We start from the raw sequence: 16,609 nt of genomic DNA, 5'->3' as shown, positions 1-16,609 counted from the left end.
ATTGGATAGTGACTAAACTGTGTGAATATCTGTATCACTTTGTCAGTTGTTGTGTAAACTGCTGCACCAGTTGGTTACTAGCTATGTGAAAGTCTATATTAGTTATTGATTAGTTAACTGAGTATTTGTATGGGAGAGTGAATGTGTGTGTGGTTCGGTGGGGGGTGTGTGACTGCCCAAAGATGTGTGAATACTTGATTCAGTAGGTATATGAGGTTAAGACTACATTTTATAACAGTTGTTTGGGTGAGTGAATATCTTTATGGGTGTGGTGATGAGCAAATATATCTCTCAATGGTACATGTCCAACAAACTAGAAAAATAAAAGGCAATGTATGTGACAGTTGTTGTATAAAAATAAGTATACATAAGACTCAGTGATTGTATGAGTGACTGTATGGATAACTGTATACTTGTAATAGTGATTTTATAACACACAGAGGGGTCGATTCCGATCCGGGTCGGACAGCTCTCCGAGAGCTGTCCGTAGCCTTACCGTGCGACCGACACATACCTGTAGCCGGTCCGTCCTGTAGATGAAGTACGATGCGCATAACTGCCAAAAATACGACCGACACGTAGGCTGTCATTCAAGCTTCATTAAACGTCCGAGCCGTAACTCCGAACGCTGAACCGAGTCGCCCGGAAGCAGTATCCATAGCAGTTTCCGCCCTGACAAGTACGATGCGTACTTCCTACGTGCCGGATGGGTCGCCACGTACGGCATGTCACAGCATCCGGAAAACAAGCATATCAGCTACGATTCGCGCCACAACTCAATCCACGGCTACAAGACGGACCAGCTTGCAACGGGTACGAGACGGAGCAACAAGCAGCGTGTACGACACGAACACATCATGAATCCCATCACGCAGGTCATACCAGTACTCTACATCTATGACCGGATCAGGAACCGACACCGACGGCGCAGACGGTAAGTCAGACACCTACCACACAAACAAACGACACGTACACGCAAAATGGCACACACACACAGGGGATCCACATCCTGGCCACTAACAACAGGCCACCATAGGGGTTGTATGGCCAGCAGCACTACCACCCCCACTCATAGGGCTTATGTTGCCCATCACCCCTGCCACCCCCACTCATAGGGGACCTGTTGCCCATCACTACTGCCACCCCCACTCATAGGAGATCTGTTGCCCAGCACTACTGCCACCCCCACCCCTAGGGGACCTGTTGCTCATCACTTCTGCCACCCCCACTCATAGGGCTTATGTTGCCCAGCACTACTGCCAGCCACACCCATAGGGCTTATGTTACCCAGCACTACTGCCACCCCCACCCATAGGGCTCATGTTGCCCATCACTACTGCCACCCCCACACATAGGGGACCTGCTGCCCATCACTACTGCCACCCCCTCTCATAGGGGACCTGTTGCCCATCACTACTGCCACCCCCACTCATATGGGACCTATTGCCCAGCACTACTGCCACCCCCACCCATAGGGGACCTGTTGCCCATCACCCCTGCCACCCCCACCCATAGGGCTAATGTTGCCCAGCACTACTGCCACCCCCACTCATAGGGCTTATGTTGCCCTGCACTACTGCCACCCCCTCCCATAGGGCTTATGTTCCCCAGCACTACTGCCACCCCCACCCATAGGGCTCGTTGCCCATCACTACTGCCACGCCCACACATAGGGGACTTGTTGCCCATCACTACTGCCACCCCCACTCATAGGGGACCTGTTGCCCATCACTACTGCCACCCCCACCCATAGGGCTCATGTTGCCCATCACTACTGCCACCCCCACCCATAGGGAACCTTTTGCCCATCACCCCTGCCACCCCCACCCATAGGGCTTATGTTGCCCATCACCCCTGCCACCCCCACCCATAGGATGGGTGATGCGCCACACATCCATCATACTCCAACATTAGGTATGTCAGCAAAATACATCCCCCATGACATCATGACAACAGTGTGTAGTCTGTGATAAATGCCCACAACAGTGATTATGATCTCGAACATACAATGTAACTAACAGCACATGTGTGACCAACAAATGAGTGTGCCCTACAAGGCAAGCATCACTATAGCACTGTGTCAATGTAAAACTAACACCCCCTCACTGTGTAGAACAAAAGTTAAGTGTGGGGTTCCAAACTGCAGCAAATGTCGAGCATTGTGGTGATGGGGTCTAAACCCCCCCTCATCACAGTGACCAAAAGGTAAGTGTCATCATGGTCAAAGCTGCAAATGCCAAACAGCATGTATGATACCTACAACTAGTGGTTGTGTCCCATACCCACAGAGATGTGGTGAGACTAACAGTGCTGTGAAAACAAAACATACTCTCGGCCATGAGCAGACAAGCACCACACATGGGGGCTGACAATGCATTCAGTGTACAATGACACAAGAGCAGAAGTGACCATCACAAAGCATACCCACATCTCGAAAATAGACAGACTAATCAAAACAACCTGTGAAGACTGTAGGTGTCAGCTCACAAACTCCCATTCCATGCCAGCAATGGCACCTAACAACCAGGATGAATGTGCACGATGATGTGATATGACTCACAGGGACAGCAGGGAAAATCACAGAAACAGCATCCAGACAATGGCCCACAACAGCAATACCAATGCACTGATGCAGATGCACAAACACAAACAGGCAACCTCACACTGCACATCTGACACAACATGTGTGTGTGAGTGTGTGTGTGTGTGTCTCAGTATCCCCAGGCAACTACACAACACATGAGGGGGGCTGAACCACAGTGACACAGATGTGGACACAGTGCCATACAAAAGTAAACCATCATTGGGACACCCTTAGCGGGCAATCAGGCATTGTGAGATGAGAGGGAGCACAAAAGACACATGTGACACAAGCTGGAATGAACACCAACTAACACAGCAAGAGACTGACACACAACAGCACTACCCACAGACATTGGGGTGACACAAGCATGCATTACACCTCCACTGTGATGACAAAGGTAGATGTCGTACAAACTGGGAAACCCAGACATGTGTCCTGTGCCGCAAACGTACATCACACCTACACAAACACAAATCACTCATCATGGCCCGTCATCCATGAACAAACGGGAGCTAGGGGCCCATACATGCAAACATATACATCAGTCCACCCTCAAGACCACACACCCTGAACTGCAACAATGTGCATCTGTGAAGCCCACATGGACAGGTGACATTGCACATGCACCCATGACAAACACAGGAATGTTGGGAGGAACTAAGCTGCACAGACTCATCACACAAGGACAGTTTACAACCCTGGTGAATGACAGACATACTGCACAGTATGCGGTACATGGCCATGACGTCAAAGCTCACGTAACCTTCCGAATATCTGCCACAGTCCCAGGGCAATGCAGAACACAAGGAGAACCACAAAGCACACATGCTGACACCTGCAAACATTGCAGCCCTGAACCCGACAAGTGGGAGCAGTCACACACACATACACATGTCTCAATCACTGAAAGGTACCACCTAGGGACAACTACAGGATATTGCGAACAAACAAATGCCTTGGGGAACCCTGACTGTGTCCCATCTGCGTCTGACCACATCATCACCACTCAGAACAGACAAATCCCAATGATGAACCACCAATTAACAGTAGTGTGTCATGCACCCACACATCTGGTAGCCCATGGCAAAGTTGTGGGATGAACACAGTACCACTCAGCAAGCATCAACAACAGGAACATATCAAGGGAACACTGCCTGTGCATGAAAAGGGATGTGGACACACACACATGCTCATACAACACACACCATGGGCCTAGGCTATGTCATGGGTCAACACATCTGTGACATAGCCTGAGGGGACCCAACTCCTGTGTAAGTCCAGCTGTGCCAAATATAGTCACAGCACGTCCCACTCATGTCAGCAGAACACTTGGTCAGTCAGCCATCAGTTACCACACAATGAAGGCTCTGGTCACAAAAGCCTGGGTACGTGAGTCTCCCCTAAGTCATCTGCACATACTCAACACATATGTACAGCAAGTTGCACAGAGGACCCAGTTGCACCTATACCAATGATGCCCACACCTGTAGGTCCAGTGGAGATGCGCCCAAAGTCAGGGAAATAGACAAATTGGACAATGGGAAGCACATCATATGTGCATGGGTGCAAGCCACAGATGAGACCATGCAAATGAAATGTTCACAGAGATGTCCACAAATTGTTGATCATGACACACACAGTTAGCTGCAGAGGATGACATGGATACCGACCAGAATAGGATACATATCTCATGGACCACATGGAGTACCTCACATCAACACCGCAGTATTCAACATTAGAGACCAAGCATTACAGGTGCAAGGGCATGCTAAACATCATCAACCTAATGTCCAGCTAAATCAAGTTCACAAGGATAAAGAAAAAAGCTTTATTCAGCATATGAAAATTGAAACGTCCATTCAAACAAAAGGCCAATGGCCAGTCCATCATCAAATTGCAAGGAGTGAACTTGAGTGACAACTGTCACACATTGCTTTCCTGCACTGGAAGGACAGGGGACATCACCTCGGAGGGGCATACATGGGGGCAGGCCAGGCACCGCAGGGACAGGATCAGGGTGCAGCAGAAGGAGGCAGTGAAGGGGTGGTGGATGCAGGAGAGTCACTTGCAACTGCAGTGGAGCTGACTGAAGTGGAGGGTGCAGTCACAACTGTGGGGCACAAGTCAGATGGGGTGGGTGCCGGCATAACTTCAGTGGGCAGGTCAGATGGAGTGGATTGGGTCCCCACTGCAGTGCCCAAGTCAGACGGGGTGGTTGTGGACTCCACTGCAGTGCCTAAATCCATGTGAGCGGAATGGGGTGCAGGTGAGGTCGGCAGGACAGATGGGGGGTCACGGTCCCCACATTAGTGGCACTAACCGTCTGACCGGGTGTGGAGGAGCAAGTGGTAGGGGGGAGGGCCTCAGCATTTTGGGGATGGTGTATCTGCGGGTGGGGGAACCTGGGGCAGGGTGTGGCGGGGGAATCTCTGGAGTGGTGGCCTGGGAGATGGAGGACGGAGACTTTGCCTTGGAGCTGCGTGGCGGCGGTGGGGTCTTGCTCTTCCGGCTCCGGGGAGACTTGCGGGTGGGGGCCTCAGTCTGACTGCGCCTAGGGGAGGGTGTCCGGGTGTGAGGGGCACTCCCCTCTGTGTGTGGGGACTTCCTCTTCCCCTTGTAATCTGATCTGCTGGGTCGGTGGGGAAGAGGCCAAGGTCACAGAGGAAGAGCTTCTGTGGAGATGGGGTTGCAGGTCAGGCAAGGGAAGGGGGCTGGGAGGGAGAGGTTTCGGAGGACTGCAGAGTGGTTGTGGATGACTGTGTGTGTGTCTGCAAACCATCCCCTGTGAGTGTGGTATCAGTCCCCTGAGCTTGCTTGTGTGCACGTCTAGACCTTGGTTTGGGTGTTTGGGTGCTGCCCGTGTCTGTGGCTTTGTGAGAATGTGCAGGTGTGTGTGTGCTTGGGATAGGTAGGCTGCTAGGAATCATGGGTGGTGCAGGGGTAGGAGGGGTGCGGGACTGTTGGAGGAGGGATACTACTGCCGTCAGGGAGGAGGCCATGGACTGATTGGTCCTCTGTAGGGAAGACATGCCCGATGAAATGCCCTCCATGAACGACACCAGTTGCATCAACAGAGCGGTGTGTGCATGGAGGACACTCAGCATCGATGTCTGCCCTACATGGATCTGTCTAAGTAAGTCCACAGACTCCTCACTCAGGGCATTAGGGGACACAGGGGCAGGGGGTGCTGTGCCTGGCACAAAGGAGACATGCTCCCGAACACGGGAGCCTCCACGGACCTCTGGGATGGGAGCCGATGAGAGGGTGGTGATGGTGGTGGTGGGGGCGGTGGCGGGGACAGCCTCACTAGCTGGGGTTTGGTGGCTGCTGACACCCGTCTCCACAAGGGAGTCATCCTCAGAGCTGCTGTGGCCCTCAGCTGGGGTGGATGGTGCTGACGACTCCTCGGTGTGGCTCCACTCGCCCTCCGTGCCACTGGGTCCCCGCCGACTCCTCTCCTTCTGTCCCTGTCAGGCTCTGTGGCTCCTCCTGGTCCGTGGAGCTGTCCCCTCCTGTGGCCGTGGATGTATCTGGATAGGAATATGAAGAAAGAGAACAACATCAGTCACCTGCACTGACTGCACACACCACAGTGAGTACATCACATCACAGGGCAAGCCCTGGCATCATCATCTGAACACTGCTCAAAGTGCCAACACTTTTAGAATAAGCCAATTGTCATTCTCAACATCAACCATGGCACACATATCCCTCCTTGACTTGCACCTATATATCTGTTGCATATTGGATGCTAATACCCCAATGTACCGACATGCACCACCCACACATCAGTTTGACATGCAAGTGAACATGTAGGAGTATGTCACTATACACACAGCACATCTCCTGCCACTGACTCAGTACAGGTGTCCGGATGAAGGGATGGGAAGAGACTCATTTCACATGCTTGTGATGCATGCCAGCAACACACTCTATGATGTTCTCATGTCCTGATAGTCAATGCCACAATGGGGTGCATGGTGCACACTTGAACACAATGCAGGATCACTCATAGCATGTTAAATGCCATGGCACTGGCATGCCTGGAAAGTCAGTCAACACTGTCTCCTGTCACGGGGGCAGGGCATCCTGACAACAACAGTGTGCACTGTGTCACAATCATAGCTCAGGAGTAAAGCAAACTCTGCAGCTGACAAGTGCACTTGCCCATGCCCTGCAAACAACATATCCAGGACCCAGAAGATCCCACATCATGCAAATCAGACATATGAGTCTCTGCAAACAAAACTCCATGTACATTAGCACATCACAGTCTGCCGTGCATGTAACCCAGCTGCCTGAAGTACACAGTTGCATACACCATTGTGCGCTGTCAGACACACACCTATATGTCACACAGGTCTTGTCTCTCACAGTCACATCTCAGATGTCCTGCTGACCCTCAAAATCATGGACACCCAGTTGTATGTAACAGGAAGCCACACCATAATGACACAGAGGCAGACACCCGAAGGCACATGTCACGAAGCACAACCTGTAAGTTGATGCACAGGAGTGGGATTACAGAGTGTTTCTAAATGCCCTTGAGGAAGCATGACTGCCCAGGTCTGCGTGAAACAGTGTTTGGCCCTGGACAATAGTCAGATGGCTAAGCAAGTGTGACATACTTGATATACATACTCCTGAGGCCCCCAAATTGGAGTCCCCTGCTGCATGGGTTTGTTTGAAATACCCCAGCCACATGTGGCGAGTCAGACCAGCAATTGGAACACATATCAAGGGCACACACAGATCACATGTCAGATAACAGACATTGGGCAAACAATTGAACCACCCATGAAACACACAACAGAGTCACGGGAACAGATGCTGTCTGGTAGCTGAAGCATAGCTGACTGCAGGGACACAGTGCCCTAGTGACACAAGCCACAGACTGTAGGGGCCACACGTGTGGAACAGATGAGTAGGGTGCATCACACAATTGAGGGACCTGAGTATTGGACTACAAGACCTACGTAATGTGGAAGTGTGACCAGGCCAAAAGACTGCAATTAGCATGTCAGACATAGTACACAGATTAGGCATGGATTTACCCCCTTCTTACTGCTGTCTGGCCTTCAGCTGCCTATCCAGGTCCGGGAAGACCACCGCCAGGATCCGGAGCATGTGGGGGGTCAAGGTTCGGTGTCCGCCCCTCCTGTGTGGCAGCTTCAGCTGGACTCTAGCTATCCTCCGGGTCCAGCCCGAAGGTCCTGCCACCTCTTCTGGCAGTTGCGGATCCGGCGCTTGTAGACCCCCACCGAACGAACTGCCCGGGTGATGGTCAGCCATATATATCTCCTGCTTCTGGTGGGCATCAACCTGTGAGGACGACAAAGTTAAAAGTACATTAACACACATGCCCCATATTTGTGCTGGACACGTTTGGATATACATGTCATCATCACAAAGGGAAATGAGTTACACAGGTAGTGCAACCATGGGGAAGGACAAAACACCTGCATGTCTGACATGTTACTGTTCCTATTGCATGGTGCATATAGTCACCATTGCATCAAGGTGCGAAAAGTCACCTATTGATTAAAAAGGAAAAATGAAAGAAGAAAAGGAAAAGAAAAGAAATCCTAGGTAAGAGGGACCCACCAGTGAAGTGAAAGGACACATGTAGTCCTCTGTTGCCCTCACACACCCCAAGGAGTGTCATGCTTCATCATCGGGCGTTTGCTCCTCGTGGGGCCGGCGCTGCAATTCCCCACGGGTCCCCCGAAGGGTCTCTTTGTCGGAGATCTTTTAGGACTGCCGGATGGTGCATGCGGGTGTGTGGGGTGGGGGTCTAATGAGGGTCAAGGTAGTGCGTGCATAGTGATGAGTCGGTGTATAAAGGGTAAACGGGCAGTAGTGGTAAAGATTGTATACCCTTCACAGACTAGACTCCTGTGTAAAATCTTGCCCCTGCAGCGTATTATGCCTGGGTGTGAGCAAGGTCGTAGGTCAACATGTTTCGCGCCTTTGTCGCCCATGTGGTCGTTGGCGCTTCCTCAGGACCAAAACTGTAAAGTGCACGTGAAATAATAATTAAAATGCCCTCTAAATAAGACAGGGCGGGCAGTGAGCCTGTATACCTATAAGCTGGCTGCAACTGCATGATGTATACCGCTCCTGGTCGATGCCTAGGAAAAGAAAACATAATGAATCACAGGAATGAGCATCAGTAACAACTTGATGCTACAGGGTATACCACAGTTGTGTGTATAATAGTTACATAGAAAAACAGAGAGCACATGAGACAACACAGTAAAACATAGATACTCAATGGAACCCGTGTCTAAGGTTGGGTGACTGACCAGGTCCAATTGAGACCCCAGTAGTAATTGGACCGTGTCCTATCAAAGTAGTCATAATAAGCAAAGAGTTCTGGCAACGTAGTAAGAGTATGTAACGTGTCCTGGCTGCACACCGTTAAAAACCAGCCAATTTGTGCTCCAATGAAAATAAAGTAACGTGTATGCTCGATATCAAAACACTAATGGAAACTGTTGGGTCTCCACGGGCACATACCTTCCACTGACAAAAGTAGTTCTTCTCTGGCTCGAGCTATGGACGCCCGCGCAATGTCGGGCTGAAAAGCAATTAAAAATGGACATGATAGGAAGTAGAATACATGCTAGCGAGCCAACGCTACTCCCTACTAGGTTAAGGGACTTACATTTTTTTTGCCGGGATGTTGACTCCTGTCCACCTACCCCGTCCCTGCGTCTGCCAGTTATGAGCCAAAAGGTAGTGGGACGCGGTACTAATAAGGGGGAGTATGGGCTGTAACCCTTTCCGGAATAACCTGACGGATTGGGGAGAAGTGCGCATGCGTAAGGGGAGGAGTACAGTGCGCATGTGCTGAAATGTGGAAGACTACTTTACATGCCCTGCGCAGAACCTTGCTGAGGAATTAACTAGATGGATGCTGGTGTGGACAATACGTACACATCGATGTATTGCCAGCAAATTCCTCAAATTAAAAGCATGGTGTTCTCGAGGTAATGGGCACCCCATAACTAATCGCTTTTTAATCACTGTGTAAGCGTCTATAGGTGACTTTTCGCACCGTGATGCAATGGTGACTATTTGCACCATGCAATAGGAACAGTATCCCCCCTTTGGTTTTGATATTGGCATATGGAGCATGGATACTGGACCTTTATTAGCTCCTGGGTCCCCCTCTTTGTTTATATTGATAATGTACGGCGGTTCAGCCGAGGACCCTTCTATAGTCGCTTTTTACTTGCTTTTCCTTTCAACGAGCACATGAGGTACTATTTTATTGATAGTGGGATTTGCTATCTTTTCAATGACACCTTTAAGGTAGGAGGCATGAGGGATGCGGATTTCGCAATTCCAGTGACATTTTACTGAGCCTCGCCTCTTCTTTTAAACGTTATAATGATAGGATTTGTAAAAAATCTCCTCCTTGAATTATCAAGTACTGGCACCCCCTTCACAGCCTCCTTTATTACATGGATAGGCTGAGGTAGAACATAATATGTCCAATTGGACGCTTACACAGTGATTAAAAAGCGATTAGTTATGGGGTGCCCATTACCTCGAGAACACCATGCTTTTAATTTGAGGAATTTGCTGGCAATACATCGATGTGTACGTATTGTCCACACCAGCATCCATCTAGTTAATTCCTCAGCAAGGTTCTGCGCAGGGCATGTAAAGTAGTCTTCCACATTTCAGCACATGCGCACTGTACTCCTCCCCTTACGCATGCGCACTTCTCCCCACTCCGTCAGGTTATTCCGGAAAGGGTTACCGCCCATACTCCCCCTTATTAGTACCGCGTCCCACTACCTTTTGGCTCATAACTGGCAGACGCAGGGACGGGGTAGGTGGACAGGAGTCAACATCCCGGCAAAAAAAAAAATGTAAGTCCCTTAACCTAGTAGGGAGTAGCGTTGGCTCGCTAGCATGTATTCTACTTCCTATCATGTCCATTTTTAATTGCTTTCCAGCCCGACATTGCGCGGGCGTCCATAGCTCGAGCCAGAGAAGAACTACTTTTGTCAGTGGAAGGTATGTGCCCGTGGAGACCCAACAGTTTCCATTAGTGTTTTGATATCGAGCATACACGTTACTTTATTTTCATTGGAGCACAAATTGGCCGGTTTTTAACGGTGTGCAGCCAGGACACGTTACATACTCTTACTACGTTGCCAGAACTCTTTGCTTATTATGACTACTTTGATAGGACACGGTCCAATTACTACTGGGGTCTCAATTGGACCTGGTCAGTCACCCAACCTTAGACACGGGTTCCATTGAGTATCTATGTTTTACTGTGTTGTCTCATGTGCTCTCTGTTTTTCTATGTAACTATTATACACACAACTGTGGTATACCCTGTAGCATCAAGTTGTTACTGATGCTCATTCCTGTGATTCATTATGTTTTCTTTTCCTAGGCATCGACCAGGAGCGGTATACATCATGCAGTTGCAGCCAGCTTATAGGTATACAGGCTCACTGCCCGCCCTGTCTTATTTAGAGGGCATTTTAATTATTATTTCACGTGCACTTTACAGTTTTGGTCCTGAGGAAGCGCCAACGACCACATGGGCGACAAAGGCGCGAAACATGTTGACCTACGACCTTGCTCACACCCAGGCATAATACGCTGCAGGGGCAAGATTTTACACAGGAGTCTAGTCTGTGAAGGGTATACAATCTTTACCACTACTGCCCGTTTACCCTTTATACACCGACTCATCACTATGCACGCACTACCTTGACCCTCATTAGACCCCCACCCCACACACCCGCATGCACCATCCGGCAGTCCTAAAAGATCTCCGACAAAGAGACCCTTCGGGGGACCCGTGGGGAATTGCAGCGCCGGCCCCACGAGGAGCAAACGCCCGATGATGAAGCATGACACTCCTTGGGGTGTGTGAGGGCAACAGAGGACTACATGTGTCCTTTCACTTCACTGGTGGGTCCCTCTTACCTAGGATTTCTTTTCTTTTCCTTTTCTTCTTTCATTTTTCCTTTTTAATCAATAGGTGACTTTTCGCACCTTGATGCAATGGTGACTATTTGCACCATGCAATAGGAACAGTATCCCCCCTTTGGTTTTGATATTGGCATATGGAGCATGGATACTGGACCTTTATTAGCTCCTGGGTCCCCCTCTTTGTTTATATTGATAATGTACGGCGGTTCAGCCGAGGACCCTTCTATAGTCGCTTTTTACTTGCTTTTCCTTTCAACGAGCACATGAGGTACTATTTTATTGATAGTGGGATTTGCTATCTTTTCAATGACACCTTTAAGGTAGGAGGCATGAGGGATGCGGATTTCGCAATTCCAGTGACATTTTACTGAGCCTCGCCTCTTCTTTTAAACGTTATAATGATAGGATTTGTAAAAAATCTCCTCCTTGAATTATCAAGTACTGGCACCCCCTTCACAGCCTCCTTTATTACATGGATAGGCTGAGGTAGAACATAATATGTCCAATTGGACGCTTACACAGTGATTAAAAAGCGATTAGTTATGGGGTGCCCATTACCTCGAGAACACCATGCTTTTAATTTGAGGAATTTGCTGGCAATACATCGATGTGTACTTATTGTCCACACCAGCATCCATCTAGTTAATTCCTCAGCAAGGTTCTGCGCAGGGCATGTAAAGTAGTCTTCCACATTTCAGCACATGCGCACTGTACTCCTCCCCTTACGCATGCGCACTTCTCCCCACTCCGTCAGGTTATTCCGGAAAGGGTTACCGCCCATACTCCCCCTTATTAGTACCGCGTCCCACTACCTTTTGGCTCATAACTGGCAGACGCAGGGACGGGGTAGGTGGACAGGAGTCAACATCCCGGCAAAAAAAATGTAAGTCCCTTAACCTAGTAGGGAGTAGCGTTGGCTCGCTAGCATGTATTCTACTTCCTATCATGTCCATTTTTTTTTTTTTTTTTTTTTTTTTTTGAAAGACCTTTATTGAGAGAAAAAACAAATACAAATCAACAAAGAGCCCTGGGGGCTCACACATACGGTACATTACAACTTACTGAAAGCACAGAGGATACATTACAGAAGGACTGAGGTCTAGTTTTAAAAGTTTTCCTTGTAGGATAGACATAAGCAGGATATCGTAGCACAACAAGTCAATACTGGTGTTGGACAATCAGGATAGATAATCTTATAGCAGAAGAAAACACCAGAGTCGCTGCGTGGCACCCAGAAAGGAACGTCTAAACCCCAGGGAAGGAAAAAGGACAAAGAATAGAAGGCCCATAGAACAAAAAAGAAAAACAAAAAAGAAAGCAACCCCACCCCCCAAGTACCCCCCACCCTGCACCCCTGCAGCTGGCTACGGCCTGTCCCCCCCTAGCAGTGTGCCTGTCGCCCAAGAAAAGGAGTCCCGAAATATAGAAAGTAAGAAAAGGATAGAAGCCTAAGACTCTCATAAAATTGAGAAAGGTGGGGAGGAGCCCACTATTCGTCCCCCAGCTCCGCCATCTCGCACCAATAATAGCAACAGTAGTCTGACACCCAATAATAATAACATGCCCAATATGACGAGAAAACTGGGGTCACAGCAGCAGCGCGCAGGGTAAGTAAGGCAGCAACACCCAACCGAAACATCCAAAATATCAACAAGGAATCTTCAAGCCATGATTGATAAGCGTAAGCCCCCGCAATAGTCTTCTAGCACCACCGATACATGTCCCGGTCACTCAGAGAAAACTAGGTCCCCGGCTGCCCCACTCGCCAGAACGGTGCAAAACATTTATCAACGGAGGAGGGCCAACCCATGATAACAAAAATAATCGACAGGAGTGTATCCGGCCATCGCTTCCCGGACCCCTATGCAAACCATACCCAAAGTCCAGCTTCCTCGTCAGTCCAGCACAGTCCCAGGAATGTAGTGACCAGTATCAAGGCAAGAAAAAGACAAACTCAACCCTGACCCCTACCTTCCAGTGCGCCAGCAAAGTGCAGTTGCGGCGTAGCCCCGTAGAGTAGGAAGAGCATCCGATGTGACCACCTAGAGAGATGGCAACAGCCAGTAATCGCCATCCAAAGCAGGACAGTGTTATCCCCAAGAGTGCAGTACGGGCAGGCGTACAGTGATAGCCCACCGAAATTAGGCAACTCACTCCCGGGCAACATGTTCAAAGTAAGCAGAGCAATCTTGTCAGCAGCACCCGCTGGCGGTGGTAGTCCTGGCATCCGACGGCGAACTTCTAGTTTCCGTCCAAATATAGAATGCACTGTGTCCTCCATAGTTGCGACAGTCCGAGCGGCGGTGATGTTAAGTGCACTCACAGTCAGTTCCTCTACGTCTCCCCGGAGAGGCTGCACACGACTGCCGAGTCCTGGGCTCGGCGATCCGCTCCGCGCACAGCCGCCCGTCCGGTCAGCCAAGGAGAGAACGGGCACAGCGTCGTCCAACCGGCGCTCCAGGTCACGGGCGTTGGAACAAAAAGCAGCTCGCATAGCAGCCAAAGCTTCCAGGACGTCGCCGATGCTCACGGGCATAACGTGAGAGGAAGAGATGCCAGCTCCCTGTCCCCGGAATCCGCAAGCGTATGGCGACCCTCGAGCCCAGTCTTTAGCATACATGTCCAGGCGTTGTTTAGTAGGTCAGCTCCCAGAAAGACAGGGCCAAACCACGGGGACAGGGCAGCAACCTCTAGTCCAGCGCCACGCACAGGGACAGCACAGTGACGGTCCAACCAGGCGCCGTGTATAAGCGCCGATCACTCAATACAAATGGCCCCTTCCATTACACTACGTAGCGAGAAATCAAAGAGAAACTTCCAAAAAGGGGGGATACATTTGTTGCATCGGTGGTAGTAAAGCAACGTAGCGGCGAGACTCCAAAAGAAACTGTTGCGCCACTTCTGAGGATCTCGGTGGTTTGTCGTGTCTCGCCGGCGGTTTCAGATTCTCATGTAATGGCCGCTGCTGTTGCCTTCCAGCCGGACGCTGCCGAGAACAAAGGACCGGACCCACTCAGCAGCCGTCTGCAGGAGTTCAGGGCATTTCTTCATTCCCGGTGCAGGAGGAACGACGGGGAGCCTACCATCGGATGCAGCGTCGCCTCCCAGACCCGTTACCGCACAACAGGCACGATTCCGCAATCAGGAGAAGAAGCGGTACGGGAGGGAAGCGGACGAGTCGGCGGAGCCGAGGGCTCAGGCGGCCATCTCTGTTGCAGGCTAGGCTCCTCCCCTTTATCATGTCCATTTTTAATTGCTTTCCAGCCCGACATTGCGCGGGCGTCCATAGCTCGAGCCAGAGAAGAACTACTTTTGTCAGTGGAAGGTATGTGCCCGTGGAGACCCAACAGTTTCCATTAGTGTTTTGATATCGAGCATACACGTTACTTTATTTTCATTGGAGCACAAATTGGCCGGTTTTTAACGGTGTGCAGCCAGGACACGTTACATACTCTTACTACGTTGCCAGAACTCTTTGCTTATTATGACTACTTTGATAGGACACGGTCCAATTACTACTGGGGTCTCAATTGGACCTGGTCAGTCACCCAACCTTAGACACGGGTTCCATTGAGTATCTATGTTTTACTGTGTTGTCTCATGTGCTCTCTGTTTTTCTATGTAACTATTATACACACAACTGTGGTATACCCTGTAGCATCAAGTTGTTACTGATGCTCATTCCTGTGATTCATTATGTTTTCTTTTCCTAGGCATCGACCAGGAGCGGTATACATCATGCAGTTGCAGCCAGCTTATAGGTATACAGGCTCACTGCCCGCCCTGTCTTATTTAGAGGGCATTTTAATTATTATTTCACGTGCACTTTACAGTTTTGGTCCTGAGGAAGCGCCAACGACCACATGGGCGACAAAGGCGCGAAACATGTTGACCTACGACCTTGCTCACACCCAGGCATAATACGCTGCAGGAGCAAGATTTTACACAGGAGTCTAGTCTGTGAAGGGTATACAATCTTTACCACTACTGCCCGTTTACCCTTTATACACCGACTCATCACTATGCACGCACTACCTTGACCCTCATTAGACCCCCACCCCACACACCCGCATGCACCATCCGGCAGTCCTAAAAGATCTCCGACAAAGAGACCCTTCGGGGGACCCGTGGGGAATTGCAGCGCCGGCCCCACGAGGAGCAAACGCCCGATGATGAAGCATGACACTCCTTGGGGTGTGTGAGGGCAACAGAGGACTACATGTGTCCTTTCACTTCACTGGTGGGTCCCTCTTACCTAGGATTTCTTTTCTTTTCCTTTTCTTCTTTCATTTTTCCTTTTTAATCAATAGGTGACTTTTCGCACCTTGATGCAATGGTGACTATTTGCACCATGCAATAGGAACAGTATCCCCCCTTTGGTTTTGATATTGGCATATGGAGCATGGATACTGGACCTTTATTAGCTCCTGGGTCCCCCTCTTTGTTTATATTGATAATGTACGGCGGTTCAGCCGAGGACCCTTCTATAGTCGCTTTTTACTTGCTTTTCCTTTCAACGAGCACATGAGGTACTATTTTATTGATAGTGGGATTTGCTATCTTTTCAATGACACCTTTAAGGTAGGAGGCATGAGGGATGCGGATTTCGCAATTCCAGTGACATTTTACTGAGCCTCGCCTCTTCTTTTAAACGTTATAATGATAGGATTTGTAAAAAATCTCCTCCTTGAATTATCAAGTACTGGCACCCCCTTCACAGCCTCCTTTATTACATGGATAGGCTGAGGTAGAACATAATATGTCCAATTGGACGCTTACACAGTGATTAAAAAGCGATTAGTTATGGGGTGCCCATTACCTCGAGAACACCATGCTTTTAATTTGAGGAATTTGCTGGCAATACATCGATGTGTACGTATTGTCCACACCAGCATCCATCTAGTTAATTCCTCAGCAAGGTTCTGCGCAGGGCATGTAAAGTAGTCTTCCACATTTCAGCACATGCGCACTGTACTCCTCCCCTTACGCATGCGCACTTCTCCCCACTCCGTCAGGTTATTCCGGAAAGGGTTACCGCCCATACTCCCCCTTATTAGT

This window comes from Triturus cristatus, chromosome 2_2 (assembly GCF_964204655.1).
Source record: "Triturus cristatus chromosome 2_2, aTriCri1.1, whole genome shotgun sequence".
NCBI lineage: Eukaryota > Metazoa > Chordata > Amphibia > Caudata > Salamandridae > Triturus > Triturus cristatus.
Note: the sequence above shows the minus strand (reverse complement) of the source record.